This window comes from Pan paniscus, chromosome 7, assembly GCF_029289425.2.
Source record: "Pan paniscus chromosome 7, NHGRI_mPanPan1-v2.0_pri, whole genome shotgun sequence".
NCBI lineage: Eukaryota > Metazoa > Chordata > Mammalia > Primates > Hominidae > Pan > Pan paniscus.
In genome coordinates, this window is record NC_073256.2 from 125,944,597 (window position 1) to 125,963,805 (window position 19,209).

The window sequence follows — 19,209 nt, forward strand, 5'->3', positions numbered from 1 at the left end:
TCATCATGTTTCTATTTAGATTTTCTTATAAATATTGTATTGTTCTTTTCAGAGGCATATTGGTTTGAACTTTGGGAATCCTTAGCTTCACTGTGCTGTTAGCGAAACCACTGGATTTAAGATATTCCTAGACTTCATTGTAACCAGTGAAACCAGTATATTGAGTTGGGTGTAGGCATGAAAATCTTTTATTTTTCCAATACGTCTCCATCAGGGATTCCAGTAAATTCTCATAATGTGAATTTGTGAGAAAAGTCCAAGTTGTTTTGTAGATGTTTTGGAGAAATATATTATAACACTCTATATAGTGAGGAAAAAGTTGAATTTCTGCTTTACATTCTATATAAAGATAATCAATACATAGTCTTATTTCTGGACTATTTATTTTGCCCCATTAGTTTTTCTCTTTGTCTGTTTCAAACCAGTTCTACTCTTCTATTGTTCTGTCTTTCTAATTTGTCTCAATACTTGATATTGAGTCACAGCTATTTGGATATTTTATTCCTCCATATAAACTTAAAAATGTTTTCAAAGTTCCCCTAAAAATTTCTATGGACTTTTAAAAAAAACCTTGGTATTGTATTAAATTTAAATGTGGTATGTTTATTCAGTTCTTCTTTTTTGATAGTTAAAAGTGCTTGAACAATTCCATATCACCAATACCTTGTCCACTTTTTATTCATTTACCCTCATCTTATAGTTATTTGATTTCTGTAATATGGTAGTATATTTATAAATTTGATTAACTCTTATTAGTTTCAATGGCTTGTTGTTTCAGTTTTTTTTCCTGTACATTACTATATCATCTTGACATGTCTTGCACCTTGCAATCATCATAATCCATACTTCTCTTTCTTCCTGCATTAAGATGTGTATTATCAGAGATGATGGAAATTTTTATTTTGTTCTAGTTCTTAAAAGATAATGTAGTTAACCTTGGGTTTTTAGTAGATAGATTTATCAAGTCAAGGAAATTCCTTTCACTTAGTTTTCTGAGAATTTATTCATGAATATGTATTGACCTTTATCAAATATTATTTTCTTCATCTATTGAGATAACTTTATGATTTTTCCTTTTAGGTTATTAATGCTGTGAATTTCATTAAGTTTGCTAATATTGAACAATCTTGGATTGTTTGACTATACTATACTAAATCATGATATATTATTTTTTTACAAGTAGATAGTTATCTGATAATTTATATACAGATTTGTGCATGTTTAAAAATATTCATAATTTTCTATTCTTCTATTGTTCATCTATTTTTGGATTTCAGGTTACACTAGCTTTATAAAATAAGTTGAGCTGCTTACCCTTTTCTTCTATTATTCTGGAACAACTTGTATGTGAAAAGGGATTATCTCTTCTTTATAGTTTGGTAGCACTCAACAGCAAAACCATGTTGGACCAAGGTTTGGTCATTTTTTGGAGGAGGTGTTCCTGATTCACCTATGCAGTTCTTTAATGGTGATTCATCTAGTCAAGTATTATATTTCTTCTTGGGTTTATTTTGGCATATTATATTTTCCCTAGAAATATATCCATTTATGCTAGGTTTTCAAATGTCTTGACATATAGTTTTAATAATATTTTATTATCTTAAAAATCTCTATTACATCTATAACTTATTGCTAGTAATTTTTTCCATGTTTTTAAAAGTAGTATTACTAGGGCCTTTTCTGTTTTATTAGTCTATTCAAAGAATTACCACTTAGTTTTGTTAACTATTTAAAATAAGCTTTATGTAATTGTTTTCTGGCTCTGTCTTTGACTCAGTTATTTTATAGCTTTCTTACTTTTAAGTAGATTTAAAAATCTAAATACTCTTTTAACATAAGCTGTGATGCAACATTTGGTAGGTACTGTTTTCATTGTCATTCAATTTGAAGTATATTATAATTTCTACATTATTGCTTCTTTGTCCCAAGAGTACTTAGTTGTGTATTTTCATATTCCATATATATTTGATTTTTAAAGCTATTTGATTATAATAAATTTTTAATTTTATCATATTATTGTTAGAGAAGGTAACTTTATGCTATTAATTACTTGGTATTTGTTGAGGCTTCTTTTGTGTCATAGTTGTTCTAGTACTCGTTAGTTTTTACAAATGCTTCATATGTGCTAAATATACATTCTCTCTTTTTTGTTGTTGTTGGGTGTAAATGTCTCTATATAGCTATTATTTCAAAATAATTGATTATGTTATTCGAATTTTTTATGTATTTATTTATTTTTGGTTGCTTTAAACTATTAATTTCTGAGAGAACTGGATTAAAATTTCCAGCTACAAATTTTTCTATCATTTTAAAATTATTATTTTCTATATTTTGAGACTATATTGTTAGGTGCATATATATTTATGATCTTTTTTTTTTTAATCTCTGATTCTTTGTCCTAGGATGTAATGTTCTTCTTTGCATGTGTGTGAGGGTGAAGGCATTTTTGTTATGATAAAAGATATAGAAATTTACAGATTCAGTTACACAAAGTAGGAAACCATATATCATATCACTTCATAGAATGAAAATTTTGCTGGGCATATCAATTTTGGCATTTTCCTTCTTCTTTTTCTCTTTTAAAAAATCTGCTTACCTGACCACTTGTGCATAATTCTGCCAATATATCTCTTCACAACAGGTTCCAAGTGACTGGTACAAAAGCTTCAATACTTTTCTTTTGAGCATTTATTCTGAGACTGGGTAAAGATTAATTTCCTGGGTACAGATATTTCCCACCAGAACATGCTTCTGGGTGCTTGAAGTCTAATCCATCTGCTGACTTAAGATTTTATGTTTCTGGGCCGGGCGCGGTGGTTCACGCCTGTAATCCCAGCACTTTGGGAGGCCGAGGTGGGCACATCATGAGGTCAGGAGATCGAGACCATCCTGGCTAACACGGTGAAACCCTGCCTCTACTAAAAAAATACAAAAAATTAGCCAGGCGTGGTGGTGGGTGCCTGTGGTCCCAGCCACTTGGGAGGATGAGGCAGGAGAATGGCGTGAACCTGGGAGGTAGAGCTTGCAGTGAGCTGAGGTTGAGCCTCTGCACTCTAGCCTGGGTGATAGAGAGAGACTCTGTCTCAAAAAATAAAAATAAAAAAATTTTTATTTTATATTTCTGCATTATTTAAGCAATAGACTTAACTTGCAAAGATATTTATTTAAACCTATTAGGGTGGTGGGGAAATATACTATATCTAAACTGTAAAAAAAAGGAAGCCTAAACTTTGAGAAATCATATGCCAATTACCAATTGACATTGTTAGTAATGAATTTATTTTTTAGAGCACACGTTTCTTTTTTCCCCAACATTATGAATGAATTGCCTTTTGTAAAGCTAATTGGTTTCATTTGTATGGTCATTTCTGAGTCTTCAGGTTACTTAACCTATTAAAAGCTTTCGTCAAATGTGATTCATTCCTCCTCCTTGGAATACTTCCTCCAATTGTCTTCTAAGACAAAATTTTCTAATTTTTCTCAGACATTACTTCTTCTTAGTTCCCTTTTTCTGCTTCCTTTTTATCTTCCTGATCTGTAAAGGTTGAAGTGTCCCAGGGCTCAGTTTTTGTGTCTCTTCTTCTCCATTTACTCCAGCATGATACACAATCTGATTAAGTGCTATGGTTTTAAATAACATTTATATGCTTATTACTCTTGAATTTATTTTTATTTGGTTTAAGCATATAAAATTTTTGACAACCATTTTTTGATATACAAATATGGTAATTTAATATGAGTAAATGTAAAAAACTATATATAATGTGCATATATATATATATGCACTCTATATACATATTGATTTGAACTTCTAAAACATAGGATGTGCAATTAGCTAACTCCTAAATTCTTGTCCTCTAGTCTCCTCATAGAAATCTACTCATCTGATAGTACTTCCTGCATTCTATGAATTCCCAATCTATCATCAAATTCTGTCAATTCTATCTGTAAAATATATCCCAAATCCAATCAATCTTGACCAGTCTTACTGCTCCCAATTTAGCTTTAAACTGTTGTGATACATGAACATAGAGTGTGGAATGATGGAAAATGGACACTCAGAAAGGTGAAAGAGTGAAACGGATGATAAAAAATTACCAAATAGGTACAATGTATGTTATTTGGGTGATGGGTACTCTAAATCTTATTTTACTGGTGCACTATCTATGCATGTAACAAAATCACACTTGTACTCCATACATTTATAACTACACTGTTGTGATAGGCTGTATTAGTCAGGGTTCCCCAGAGAAACAGAACCAACAGGATATGTGTGTGTGTGTGTGTGTATCCTATATATCCCAAAATACACATATATTTTTATTATGGGAATTGGCTCATGCAATCATAGAGGCCCAAAAGTCTAATGATACGCTGTCTGCAAGCTGGGCAACCAGGAAAACTGGTGGTGTAATTCAGTCTGAGTCCAAAGGCCTAAGAACTCAGTGTTGGGGAGTGGTGTAAGTCCTGGAATCTGAAGTCTTGCGAACCAGGAGTTCCAACGTCTAAGGAAGGGGGATGAATGCTCCAGCTTAAGAAGAGAGAGAGAATTCACCCTTCCTCCATCTTTTTGTTCTATCTAGGTCTTCCAAGGATTGGATGATGCTTGCCCACATTATGGAGAGCAGATCTTCTTTACTTCGTCTACTGATTCAAATGTTAATCTCTTCCAGAAACACCCTTTTCACACATCCAGAACTAACGTTTCACCAGCTATCTAAAAAACCAATGCAGGAGCTTCCCTTCATTGGTCTTTTATTTGTATAACATGTTACTTGAAGAATGAGTCAACTCACTTGTGAAATGTTAGAAACCATGGCTCGCTATTGGTGGTAACGTTTGGGTGAAGGGAAGCAGTAGGGCAGAAATTACTCATTTTTTCCTCAGAATATAACTTCTTTGCTATAGTCACAGTGTGTTCTAAGTGGTCCACGGTACTTCTAGTAATGTGCTTTTCCATTTGATAAATATTGTAATTGCTGTACCTTCTCCTCCTTCCTTGGCACACATTCTTTGTGCAGCTTGGACTTACAATTTTAATGATACCACATTATACTGTACTAAAAACCATTTACCTTTATAAATAAACACTGAACTTAGCTAATGGACCAAGGTAATGTCCTTTTTTTTTTTTTTTTTTTGAGTCTCGCTTTGTTGCTCAGGCTGCACTGCCTCCCGAGTTCAAGCAATTCTCCTGCCTCAGCCTCGTGAGTAGCTGAGACAGGAGTGCGCCACTACACCCGGCTGATTTTTATTTTATTTTTTGTATTTTTAGTAGAGATGGATTTTTGCCATGTTGGCCAGGCTAGTCTCGAACTCCTGACCTCAAGTGATCCTCCTGCCTTGACCTCCCAAAGTACTGGGATTATGGGTGTGAGCTACCGTGCCCAGCCCAATGTAATGTCTTGACTCTTCTTCCCTTCGAATGAGTTTCTCTTCAAACAGTATAATGTCTGTGAAGCTAAGCAGGAGTCATTATCCCCAGATTTCTGGGCCACTCCTCAATCCCAAGAGGCCCAGACATGTTTCTCTTACCATCAGTCCCCTGAAATTCTCATGAAAATAAAACCAGTAGGTCTGCCTTCCTCACCTGCCTGCTAAGATATACCTGGAATACTCTTCAAATATTACTAGAAATCGCTTAAAAAATTGAGACGATATGCAAATTTTTACTTTAGACAAAATGAATAAAGATCAGTTGCTGTTATGTTTGGAAGAAAAAATGGGCAACATTATTGTGTAAGTTTATTTTGGGGGCTATGCATCATTTCCAAATTCAGGAAGTCATGGTTTCCTGCTAGTACAGACTAAAAAGCAGTAGCTGAATGGATTGGTAGAGCTAATTAAGTCATTTAAAATTATTGTTTCCACTTCTTTCCATAAAGGATATATTTATTTTCTTTGTAATATTTAAACACAGCAGTTATAATTTAAATAAACAAGTAAAAGAATGCACAGACTTATTCACAAAGCAAGCTCACTGTTCTATATTTAAAAACTTTTTAGCCGCATTCAATGAATTCCGGTGGGATTTGGTGAGTTTATTTTCTTTTCGGTTTTAATTAGGAAACCCTACTGCATTTGTAGGTAGCTATGCTAGAGGAATAGTTATGTTTTTATTTGATTATATTTGATGTTAGTGATTTTTTATTTAATGAAATTTTAGTGATGTTATTTTGTCAGTTGGATTTTGTTTTTAAAGAGCGGAGCAGGCCGCTGCCACCAGCACAGCGGTGCTGGAGCCTAGAGGAGACCTGGGCCACCACTTCGCCTCCCCTGTATCTCACTGCCAGTCGCCTCTGTCCTGGGACCTGTTCCAACAATCTGTTAAAACATGGTGGATTACTATGAAGTTCTGGGCGTGCAGTGACATGCCTCAACTGAGGATATTAGAAAGGCATATCGAAAACTGGCACTGAAGTAACACCCAGATAAAAATCCTGAGAATAAAGAAGAAGCAGAGAGAAAATTCAAACAAGTAGCCAAGGCCTATGAAGTGCTGTCAGATGCTAAAAAGCGGACATCTGTGAAAAATATGGCAAAGAAAGATTAGTTGGCGGAGAGGAGGTGGAAGTCATTTTGACAGTTCCGTGAGTTTGGCTTCACATTCTGTAACCCAGATGATGTCTTCAGGGAAGTTTTTGGTGGAAGTTTTTGACTTCTTTGGATTTACTTCATTCAGGTCATGGGGGTCTCACTTCATTCTCTTCCACCTCGTTTGGTGGTACTGGGATGGGTAACTTTAAATCTCTATCAACTTCTACTAAAATGGTTGGCAGAAAAATTACTACAAAGAGGATTGTCGAGGATTGTCAAGAAGGAATAGATGTTGAAAAAGACGGCTAGTTAAAGTCCTAAACGATAAATGGTAAGAAGCAGCTTCTGGCTTGGGTAACAAGTAATTCAATGCATGCATTTAACAGAAATGTTAAATAATAACAAGTGCCATTTGAGGATTAACAGGAACTGGTTTTTTTGTGTGTGTGTGTGTTTTTTTTTTGTTTTTTGAGACAAAGTCTCGCTCTGTTGCCCAGGCTGGAGTGCAGTGGTGTTATCTCGGCTCACTGCAACCTCTGCCTCCCGGGTTCAAGTGATTCTCCTGCCTCAGCCTCCCGAGTAGCTGAGACTACAGGTGCATGCCACCAAGCCCAGCTAATTTTTTTCGTATTTTTAGCAGAGACAGGGTTTCGCCGTGTTAGCTAGGATGGTCTTGATCGCCTGACCTCGTGATCTGCCCAACTTGGCCTCCCAAAGTGCTGGGATTACAGGCGTGAGCCACCGCACCAGGCCAACAGGACCTTTTTTTTAAAGATTTCAAACAAACACTACTTTCAGTTTAATTGTACCTAATCTAAAGTATTTACAAACAGCTCAACAGAGCCCCTATTTGTCATAGACTTTTGAGTTTATTGTTGGGACCTTTTTTTGTCTTTAAAATTGTTGAAATCTCTGTGTGCACTTTGCCTTTTTATTAAACGTACTCCAAGGTGAGACTTTACCATTTTGTAGTAGGATGAGATTGCATACTAACACCAGCATGGATTTGCTTTCCCGTTGTATCTGAAATGTGAGCCTCCTAGTATTGTCCTGCTGTGAAGTTAACATTGACAGGATGAATCTTCTACAGCAACAGGCTTCAACCTTTTTGGCATCAGGGGCCGGTTTCATGGAAGACAATTTCTCCACAGTTGGAGTGGGGGTTGGGGATGGTTTTGGGATGATTCAAGCACATTACATTTATTGTGTACTTTATTTCTATTATTATTATTGTTACACTGTAATATATAATGAAATAATTATACAACTCATCTTAATGTAGAATCAGGGGGAGCCCTGAGCTTGTGTTCCTGAAGTCCCATTTGGGAGTGATGGGAGACAGTGACAGATCATTAGGCATTAGCTTCTCATAAGAAGCATGATGCCTAGATCCCTCACATGTGCAGTTCACAGTAGGGTCCACGTTCCTATGAGAATCTAATACTGCACTGATCTGACAGGAGATGGAACTCAGGAGATATTGCCAGCAATGGGGAATGGCTGTAAATACAGATGATGCTTTGCTGGCTTGCCCACTGCTCACCTCCTGCTGTGTGACCCAGTTCCTGCAGGCCACAGACTGCTACAGGTCAGTGGCCCGAGAGTTGGGGACCCCTCTTGTACAGAAATAACTTCAATTTTTTTTCAGTATTTAGTAGTGAAAGATATTAATGCAATAATGGTAATACATTTCTGGTTTAATATAAATTAAGAATGTTTTCCAGTTGTGCATGAATGCTGGCAACTTGATACGTTTTGACAATGGTTTAAATATGTAATGTTAAGCTTAGGTTTAAAAAAGTATAGCTGTGGCCAGGCACAGTGGCTCACACCTGTAATCCGAGCACTCTGGGAGGCCGAAGCGGGCGGATCACCTGAGGTCACGAGTTCAAGACCACCCTGGCCAATATGGTGAAACCCCGTCTCTACTAAAAATTGAAAAAATTAGCTGGGCATGGTGGTGTGTGCCTGTAGTTCTAGCTACTCAGGAGGCTGAGGCTGGATAATTGCTTGAACCTGGGAGGTGGATGTTGCAGTGAGCCGAGATCACGCCACTGCCGTACAGCCTGGGGGAGAGAGTGGGACTCTGTCTCAAACAAAACAAAACAAAAAAGCAAAGCTGGTAAGCTGGGTCTTTGTGATTTGCTTAAAAAAATAAAAAAGAAAGAAAATTGACGTGAATGTGTTTGGTGCATTCTTTCCTGAGTGGAAGAAAAAAAAAGAATGGAGCAAATGAAACCAAATATTTACTTAAAGTCATTTTGAATATTGTGCAAGTATGTACTTATTGAGAAAGTTGAACTTTCTCTAAGATAAATCCCCTCCAATGTCTACATTTTAACTGCAGATTAGTTTGAGATTGGGGCCTTGTGAAACAAAATAAGTATTCAGAAAAACATTCTTTTATTTGTGGTGGTGAGCAGAGGCAAGAAGGAGAGGAAAGGCCTGCAGTAGATGAACCATCCCCTGAGATTTTCTAGGAGGGGCCACTAAGAATTTTCTTTGGATTTTTCAAGTGTAAGGATGTATCTGAATCACTTCATCAGCTCATTCTCTACCGTCATAGCCAAGAATGAAAAGACACTGTCAGCAGCCTGGAGTCAGCCATGAAACCGAAGCTCCTCAGGGATGGGTGGCAATACCAGGGTCCCAACAAAAACTTTGTTCCTGAGTAGTTCTCCTCCTTCCTGCAGTTATTAACTCAGGACTTCTTCCTCAACAACTTCTTAAGAGATGACAAATTGCATCCCTGGTCTTGTGTCTTTCATCCTGAAGTGCACAATGATTGCCTAAGACAAACACTTCATGAACTGTCTCTTCTTGAACTCTCTCATTTCTGCCCTGCTTTTCAGAGTTGACTGACCACTTTCTCTACTTCCCCACACCCTGTTCTCACTTTTACCTCTGTCCCATTTTACTCTTTGAGTCCACCATTCCATTATTAAAAGCATTCTGAGATATTGACCCTTCCATTCTCTTCTTTCATTTCCTTGGTTTACCCTAAACTTAGAATCCTCAGATTCTGGAGCTATAAGGGATCTTAAGGGTTAATTTGCTTCACTGTCTTATAGATGAAGTCCAGAGAAATTAACTGTTCAAGGTTATGTAGCTCCATACGAACACTACTAGGAGTATTTTCACTACATATCCCTCAAGTTTGTTAATATTATTATTTTTAGTAATAATTTATGTCTTATTTGTTGGCATCATATAATATAGTAGAAATAAATTTGATGTTGATGTGAAAAAAGTAATTTATTTATTGAACATGTACTATGCATCAAAAATTGTTCTACATACTGGAAATTCAGTTGTGAATAAAGTAGGAAAAAACCTTCAACATTCATGGACTTTGCATGGTGGAAAATAGATTCTAAATGTCTGCACAAGTAAAATATATAATGGTTGTCATGGTGCTGCAAATTTAAGTAGGGGGTTGGGGGAGACATGAAACCAAGGCTTTGGAAGTGAGGAAAGTGAATATGCTGGACCCAAATCAAAGAACCAGAGGCCTTTCTTAATTGATTTAATTTTTGCTAATGAAAGATTGCCAATTATAATTCTTCTGAAGTCTTTTTTTCCTTCCTTCTGATAGGAACATCGTAAAGTTATTTGGTAGAAGGTAATGTAATGAAAGGGTGATTTTGCCCTGGCTGCCACCCTCATTACTTTCATTTATTTTTGTTAATCTCACTCCTCAAAGAGGCATGATTCACCATTGATACAGCAGTCACAAGCTAAGTTAATTGAAATCGAAACTTGAATTTCTTCATTTTCAAGAACTGAGTTTCTCACTCGAAGGCAAAAGATGATTAATCGAGGCTTCATGTAAGAGAAAAAACATGGTGCAGGGGCAGCCTGGAGCTGCCAGGGCTTCAGCTCAAATACCCATGATATGGACATTCACAGAAGAGGGCGACAGCCTGGAGACTGAAGAGGGAATTGGCACAGAAAACAGAGGAATAAGTGCTGACACATTGTCTCTGTTTTTTCCTAATCCAGTGAACTAGGAACTCACTTTACACTATTTTAAAACTGAGGAGGATGGGCAGTCTTTAATTATATGGGAGTGATTAAATAAGGAAATAGTATTTCTCAATAATTCTTCTTAACTAATGTTTGTGCATACATACCATAGCAGGGGAAAAATATATACAATAAATTTCCCCTTGTGTTTTTCCTGCTTCTCCTACAATTTCTCCTTCCTTTCTCAATTCCCTTCTTCTTCCCGCTCTTAGTGTTGGTGTTGCTTAGGGTTCTATCCTTTAATCACTGCTGTCCTTCCTTAGTTTCTCTCCGTGTGTAGGCCTGCCCATTTGTAGGGCTTTAGTTGTCACCTTAATGATGACACCCCAATGTCTCTCTTCATACCTCACCTCTACGGTCACTAGAAGTAATATTTCATTCTCAGATCATAGGGATGCCTCGAATGTCTTAGGTATGGAAACAAACCAACCACCTTTGCTCTAAAAATTTGCTCAACCTTTTGAATCTCCATTTCACTATCCATCCTATCTCCCCAGCCAGACACTTGACTCGTTTTTGATTGATCCCTTTTTATTATCAATAAATTGCTGATACTTCCAGTCATATGTCTCAATATTCCTTTCTGTCCGTTCTTGCTTTCCATCCTTATAGATATACTCTCATTTAGACTCTCATCTCATCTTTCTTCCTCCCTTAACCCACTCACATCCTCCACATTTCTGGAGAGATCTTTGAAAATGCAAGTCTGACCCTGCTAATATCCTGCTATGATCACTTCCCAAAATTGACAATATCCTTTTTTTTTTTTTTTTTTTTTTTTGAGATAGAGTTTTGTTCTTGTTGCCCAGGCTGGAGTGCAGTGGCACAATCTCAGCTCGCTGCAACCTCCTCCCGAGTTCAAGTGATTCTCCTGCCTCAGCCTCCCAAGTAGCTGGGATTGCAGGCGCCCAGCACCAAGCCTGGCTAATTTTTGTATTTTTAATAGAGACAGGGTTTCACCATGTTGGCCAGGCTGGTCTCGAACTCCTGATCTCAGGTGATCCACCTGCCTTGACCTCCTAAAATGCTGGGATTATAGGTGTAAGCCACCACGCCCAGCCGACAATATTCTTTAGGATCAGATTTTTCATATCTAAAATCTTGCTTTCTGTGTTATGGTTATGTATCATCATTTTGGAAAAAAGAAATAGTAAGGATATTAAAATGACAGAACCACATAATCCAGGAATGAAAGTTTTTTCAAGGTTTACTAGTGGAACATCTATCACCTCTTTGAGGCATCCAAGCAGAAGCCGTGCATCAATTTAGACTGACTAAAAGTAGAGGGCATTTAAGTCTCAGGTATGATCTGAACTAAATTAATTCTCAGACTTCTCCCAAAACCACTTTGGATTGTTTTATTTGGTGAAATCCTACTTATATTCTAGGCTCAGCTTAAATGACATTTCCTTTATGAAATATTGTCCTGTCTTCGGCTAAAAGTAATTTTCTTCAGCTTTATTTTCTTCTTTACGACAGAACAGGAATATATATATATATATATATATATATATATATTTTTTTTTTTTTTTTTGTTACGGAGTCTCACTCTGTCTCAAAGGCTGGAGTGCAGTGGCACTGTGTTGGCTCACTGCAACTTTCACCTCCTGGGTTCAAGCAATTCTCTTGCCTTAGCCTCCCAAATAGCTGGGATTTTAGGTGCCCGCCACCACGCCCAGCTAATTTTTTTATATTTTTAGTAGAGACAGGGTTTCGCCATGTTGGCCAGGCTGGTCTCAAACTCCTGACCTCAGGTGATCCCCCAACCTTGGCCTCCCAAAATGCTGGGATTACAGGCATGAGCCACTGCATCCACCCCCAAGCTATATCTTTAAGGAGACTTTAGTTCAAATCCTGGCTCTAGTACTTAGTAGTTTTGTGATCTTAGAAAGGGTGATTGATTAATGACTGTGAAACTTGGTTTCTGCTCCTATAAGATGATAATACTAATTTATGCTCCTAGGATATTAATGAGAATTTTTAGAAAGAAGTAGCTCTTTGGTCTAGAGGTTCTAGGAGAAATTCACATCGAAGGTCGGTCATTCAGCTTGCTGGGAGAATTCAGTCCTTGTGGTTATAGGATCGTGGTCCTTGTTTCCTTCCTGGCCGTCAGTAAGGGACTTTTCTCAGCATCCGAGAAGCTTCCCACATTTCTTCCTACATGGCCCCATCCATCTTCAAGCCAGATTTATATATGCATAACATGTATATCACCTCATATATTATATTATATTTATTATATTATGTATATGTGTGTATGTGTCATTGTTAAGTGACAATGTCACACACACATTATATATGTAATATCTATTATATATATGACACACACATACATTTTATATTACTTAACAATGAGGATACATTCTGACAAATGTGCTGTTAGGTGATTTCATCATCATGCAAACACCATGGAGTATACTTACACAAGCGTAGATGGTATAGCCTACTACACATCTAGGCTATATGGTATAGCCTGCTGCCTCTAGGCTACGTGTCTGCCTCTATGCTGTACAGCATGTTACTGTACTGAATACTGCAGGCAATTATAACACAGTGGCATTTGGTGTATCTAAACATATCTAAACATAGAACTGGTACAGTAAAAATATGATATAAAAGATAAAAATAATACACGTGTATAGGGCATTTAGAATGGAGTTTGCAGGACTGGAAGTTGCTCTAGCTGAGTCAGTGAATGAGTTGTGAGTCTACATAATTGTTGACTTTATAAACACTGTATACTTGGGCTACATTAAATTTATAAAAACAGTTTTTCAATAATAAATTAGCTTACTGTAACTTTTTTACTTTATAAACTTACATGTTTTAACTTTTGACTTGTGATAGCTTAAAACACAAACATTTCATGGTTATAAAGATTATTTTCTTTCTTTATATCTGTAGTTTATAAACTTTTTCCTATTTTGAAAAGTTTTTATTTTCATTTTTACTTTTAAACTTTTTTGTTAAAAGCTGAGACACAAACACACACATTAGCCTAGACCCACATAGGGTCAGGATCATCAATATCACTGTCTCCCACTTCCATATCTTGCCCCACTGGAAGGTATTTAGGGACAATAACACACATGGAGCTGTTGTTTCCTATGGTAACAATGCCTTCTTCTCAAATACCTCTGAGGAGCTTCCCGAAGCTGTTTTACAGTTAACTTTATTTTTTACTAAGTAGAAGGAGCACATTCTAAAATAGCAATACAAACAATATTATAGTAAATATATAAGCCAGTAATATGGTGGTTTATTATCATTATCAAGTATTATGTGCTGTACATAATTGTATGTGCCAGACTTTTATATGACTGGCAGCACAGTAGGTTTGTTTACACCAGTATCATCACAAATACCTGAATAATGTGTTGTTCTATGGTATTACGATGGCTATGACATCACTAGGTGATAAGAATTTTTCAGCTCCGTTATAATCTTATCAGGCTACCATCATATATGCAGCCTGTCATTGACTGAAATGCTGTTATGTGGCATATGACTGTAGATAGATATGCACAAACATACAGATGTATATATACACATATATAATTATATATACACACATACACATGTATATAAAGAGATTTATTATAAGAAATTGACTCACACAATTATGGCGGTGACCAAGTCCCAGGATCTGCAGAGTAAATTGGCAAGCAAGAGATCCACGACTGCGGATGGTTTAGCTCAGTCCAAGGCTAGAGCCTGAGAACTAGGAGAGCAAATGGTGTAGTTCCTGGCCAAAGACTAGAAGGCTTGGTACCAGAAAAGTCAATGTTTCCACTTGAAGGCTGTTAGACAGGAAGCATTCTCTCTTACTCAGGGAAGGATGATTTTATTCGTTCTATTCAAGGCTTTAATTGATTGGATGAGACTCACCCATATCAGGGAGCACAATCTGCTTTTTTCAGTCTATTGATTTAGGTGTTAATCTCACCCAAAACATCCTCACAAAAAGATCCAGAATAATGTTTGACCAAATATTTGGGCCCCTGTGGCACAAACAAATCACATTTCATTTATTGAACATTTATTCTATGACTGCTTACTACTCTAATTCATTTAATCTTTACAAGTTACCTTATGGGCGGGTCCTACTCCCAGCAGGATTTTCTATATGAAGATGTGAAGAAGAGAGAGAGAGACATTAAGAAAAATTCCCAGTGACTCACAAACAGTAAATAGCAGACCCAGGCCTTTAATCCAGCTGCACTTCTCAGACTCAGTACATTGCTCCTGTTGCTCGATCATCTGACCAAAGAAGATGGAAATCCAGCAGGTTTTATCCAAAGGAACTGAGTCTTTGGTGGACCAACCCAGGTGCGTTTCACTGACGTATCTATAAATGAGCAGTTGGCTCCCTGGAGGAATGTAGGAGAAATTTTCTAGCAATGTAAAATAATTAACCGTGTTCAGATCTTTAGCAGACTTATGTGGATTAGAAAGATGAATTAACAGCATATTACTTATTGAAACAGCATGAAATAACCTCTATTTGTGGGGCCAATACAGTGGGTAGAAATAAATTCCCAAGAATAGCAAATACAGACTCAATTACATCACATTTTTACCTGTCCCTTGCTAATATGATTAAGTAAGTGCTTCCAGAATAGTTGACAGTTTGGTCATGACCAATTCCACTAATTATAGGGTACTGGAGAAATCATTTAGATGCCAGAAAAAAAAAGAGAGAGAAAGAGAATTGTATGATCTAATGAAGTTTTCCCATCTCCAATATCTGTGAAACATATTATTTGGTAATACGTTAGAGATGCATATGTAATTTGAAGTAAATTAATATTATAACCAGGAGTGTCTATTTTGGGACCCACATCTAATTGCAGTTGGTATGGCATGTTTGTCCTTGAGTGCCTGCCTGGTTACCAGGAGAAAGTCTGTCCTGGGCTCTGCATTAGGCAGGAGACAGTGCTTTGCCTGAGCCTGATGAAGGCTTGCATTACTGAGTGGCTGAGGAACTTTCGGTGGGTCACAGTGCCTCTCAGATACATCTCTTTGAAAAGATCACTGACTAGGGTCCTAAGTCTTTATAAAAATTATCAGTATTTAACAATAATAGGGAAATCAACATAGCATGGAGATTTCACTAACCCAAGGGAAGAGCTTTGTTTATCCCCATGACACAGCTGCCCGTTAAAGAGTTCAGATTTGCAAGTCTTAGAAGACTGGCAAAGGCCAGGTTGTGGAACTTTACACTGGTTCATGAGAATAAAAATATTTCTTAGGACAAGGCATTTTTTTGCCTTTGACACTATAGGAATATTGCCTAGGGACCATAAGCTTCTCAGGGGCCCATAAAAATACTTGAGGCTTAAAAAATATGAAAAGATAACAGCAAAGTTGAAGCTAATAAATGTTTAACATATACAAGGTATAACATCATGTTACTCTATTACCTATTAAGTTTCTTATTAATTAAGCAGTTTGTTGATTGGATATTTTTAACTTGCCAAAAGTCTCAAGAATAAATGATGACTACAGAGAATTCAATGCTATTTTATTTATTTAATTATTTTAAATTAAATGAATTATGTGTTTTACTTAATTTCTACAACAAATTATGAAGATATTCCAAAATTTTTACATCAAAATAGTATATTAATTATCTTTAACAAGTGACATAAAGCTTTTAAAAATATATGCGATACAAACTGCATGGTACTTCTAGCAGTAAGGTTGTCCAAAGCTAGACTAGGTTTCGAATGAGTCAGAGTATGATGATAAGCAACAGAAAGATGTCTATGCAAACAGCATCAGATAAGTCCAAGAAAAAGCATCTGAGAAATCTAACCAATAGGCAGAGTCCAGAGGTGGAAACTATGAAATATGGGCCATGAGGGAAGGTTGTCAGCAGGTACCCATGCAATACTTACTTCACCAAGAGAGGACTGGCAATAGCAACAAGCCACGGTCACAGCCTTAGACCAGCAAACTAGGGTTCAGAGTTAGGGCTTTTTTTTCCTTTTTTTCTTTTTTCTGAGGAATAAGTCAAATGTTGCATTATTACAAGGCAGCACAAGGTAAAGTTGACCTTGGTAGCAAGTTTGACTTGCTTATGAGTTTCATGAGTTTTAAGCTAGAACTCAGTGTTCCCCCTGACCACGAACAGGCTCCAGTCTGGGTAAAGATTAGGATGTGAGAATCAAGAAAGTCAGCAAGTATTAATTAAGCCCTTACTATGCACCAAGGCTGTGCTAAATTTTGGGAATACGGTAGAGAACAAGCCAGATGTTAACTACTATGCCATACTGCTTAATGTCTAATGAGAAAGACAGACATTAGACCAATAACAAGTGGGATAAGTGCTACTGAAGAGAAGCACAGGGTGCTAAAAAAAGTAGAACAAAGACTATGGGAGCAAGAGATCCAAACAGATCATTACAGAAAAATCAAACTAGATCAAGCATGCCTAGAGCTAGAAACTTTATTGACAGGATAATCTCCTTCAAGTAGGGGACATCACAGCAGAAGTTGCTGGAGGACTGGACAGGAGCTTGGCATGAAAGCACTTCTAAGGATTTTGTGGGACAGCTATATCAATCAGGGCTGAAGAGCCCTTGGTTAGCCCCGAGTGGACAGGATATTCCCTAGGGCAACGTGAGACATTGAGAAATGCTCTCTTGAAATATATTTAAGGGGCTCTGGATTACTGTGCTTATTCTCATAAATGGGCAATCATTTAAAGATTGTACTAACACTGTTTCTCAGACACTTTGGCTATTATACTTGCCAGTGACTAGTTAGTGTCACCTTACTGGATTGTCCTGTTGATAAATCTGTCCCTTTTATTTATTTACTTTTTTTTTTTTTTGAGATGGAGTTTTGCTCTTGTCACCCAGGCTGGAGTGCAGTGGCACTATCTCAGCTCACTGCAGTCTCTGCCTCCTGGGTTCAAGTGATTCTCCAGCCTCAGCCTCCCAGGTAGCTGGGATTACAGGCACCTGCCACCACAACCAGCTAATTTTTGGGTTTTTTTTTAGTAGAGACAGGGTCTCACCATGTTGGCCAGGCTGGTCTCAAACTCCTGACCTCAGGTGATCTGCCTGCCTTGGTCTCCCAAAGTGCTGAGATTACAGGCGTGAGCCACCGTGCCCAGCCCCTTTTAGTCTTTAACATGCAACTTAGGCCCTTGAAGCCTCAGGCATCCATAACACATGTATAATTCTTTAGAATTATAAATAAGTTGTATTCAACACCAATTAACATCAACATCAAAAATATTGTGCATGGCACACATCTCATGCAAGCAGCAAGCACTGACTGTACAAAGTACGCTCAATTGGAACTCTCCCAGCCCAAATGACTTCATGCAGAGAAAATAAATAACAGTGAACAGGCAGTATGATTTGGGTAAAGTAGACTTTTTTTGGGTTTTGTTTTGTTTTCTTTTTCAACCTCCAGCAGCCCTTAGCACAATGCCTTACTCATTAAATATTTGTTAAAATGAGTAGTGTACAGAACTTGGTGTATTTTTCCAATGCCGCATCTGATTCTGAAAGTCAACCACTCCAAGTCAAATCACCTAGCATTTTTATTTTAGAGAGAGTACTCCTCTCCCTTTGCCTTCCTCTGAAGCAGAGAGACAAAACGTGATAATGCAATCATTTGCACTGAGCATGTTCTGGCTGAAAGGACTTTTGTAGTTTCTTTGAGTCTCAGAGAATGGTATTCATTGTTAGTCTTTAGTATTTGAAGATGACCTCACTGATAGGATTTTATCCCCAAGTGGCTGAAAGAGCTGTGGTCTAGGAGGTGTGTGGGTGTGGGAAGGCTTTTCTTTGGTTTGTGGGGCCTGGTATTTGTAGTGCCACCTTTCTTCAGGCTGCTTGTCAAGATAAGTTGGCTCATGTCTGTTAGTTGTACACCAGGTTCCTCTGTTGGCAGGTGTTCTATTCCAGAATTCCATAGTTATCGAGAAATGGACTATGTCAACACAAGCTTTTATTGTGTTTTGAGGTACTTTTGGAGCCTCTGGCAGCTGCTCTCATTTTGCAGAGCAAAACTGCTGCTGAAGGTTTGGTAAAGGTTAATTTTTAAATGGATTCTATGCTGCTATATGTGGCATCTCCCCTGGTATTTGAATCATTCAGCACATAACCCCATCGTTAGATCATTTTTTTGTGAAATTTTTGTTGGTCACCTTTAAAGCTACATCAATCACTTGGTAATGGAAAAAAAGTCAATGTAATGATCTGCTTTGAAAATAAACAGTCTAACTTGACTTTGGCATTGAGAGCCTATTATCATGTGGTAACATCATTCTATTCCAATGACATTAACTGCTAAGGATGTTATCATGGTGGAAAATATTTCAATTTTGTTATCGGAACAATGAAGCTGTGATATTTAATTATGAAGAAGTATGTTTAATTTGGGGAATCTGGCACGTTGACTGTCACAGTTTACTTGTCAGAAGCCTGGGCAATGGTAATGAAATTTGGACAGAATATTATTTAGTGACCCACCAAAGTTATTGATTCAACAGGTTTTCTTGCTTTCTCATGTTGTTTTCTTTGTAATATTATTTCCTCCATTAAGTCCGTTGATTAACAAATTAACTAATTAATGAACGCAATTAATACATTGCAGTACTAGCTAGTAGAGAAGGGCTAGGGTATG

At 37.2% G+C, this 19,209-nt stretch overlaps 1 pseudogene; it reads left to right on the top strand.

The window, feature by feature from the left end:
* Positions 1–5,761: 5,761 nt before the first annotated feature.
* On the top strand, positions 5,762–7,608 carry LOC100991753 (dnaJ homolog subfamily B member 6-like; annotated as a pseudogene).
* Positions 7,609–19,209: the final 11,601 nt, after the last annotated feature.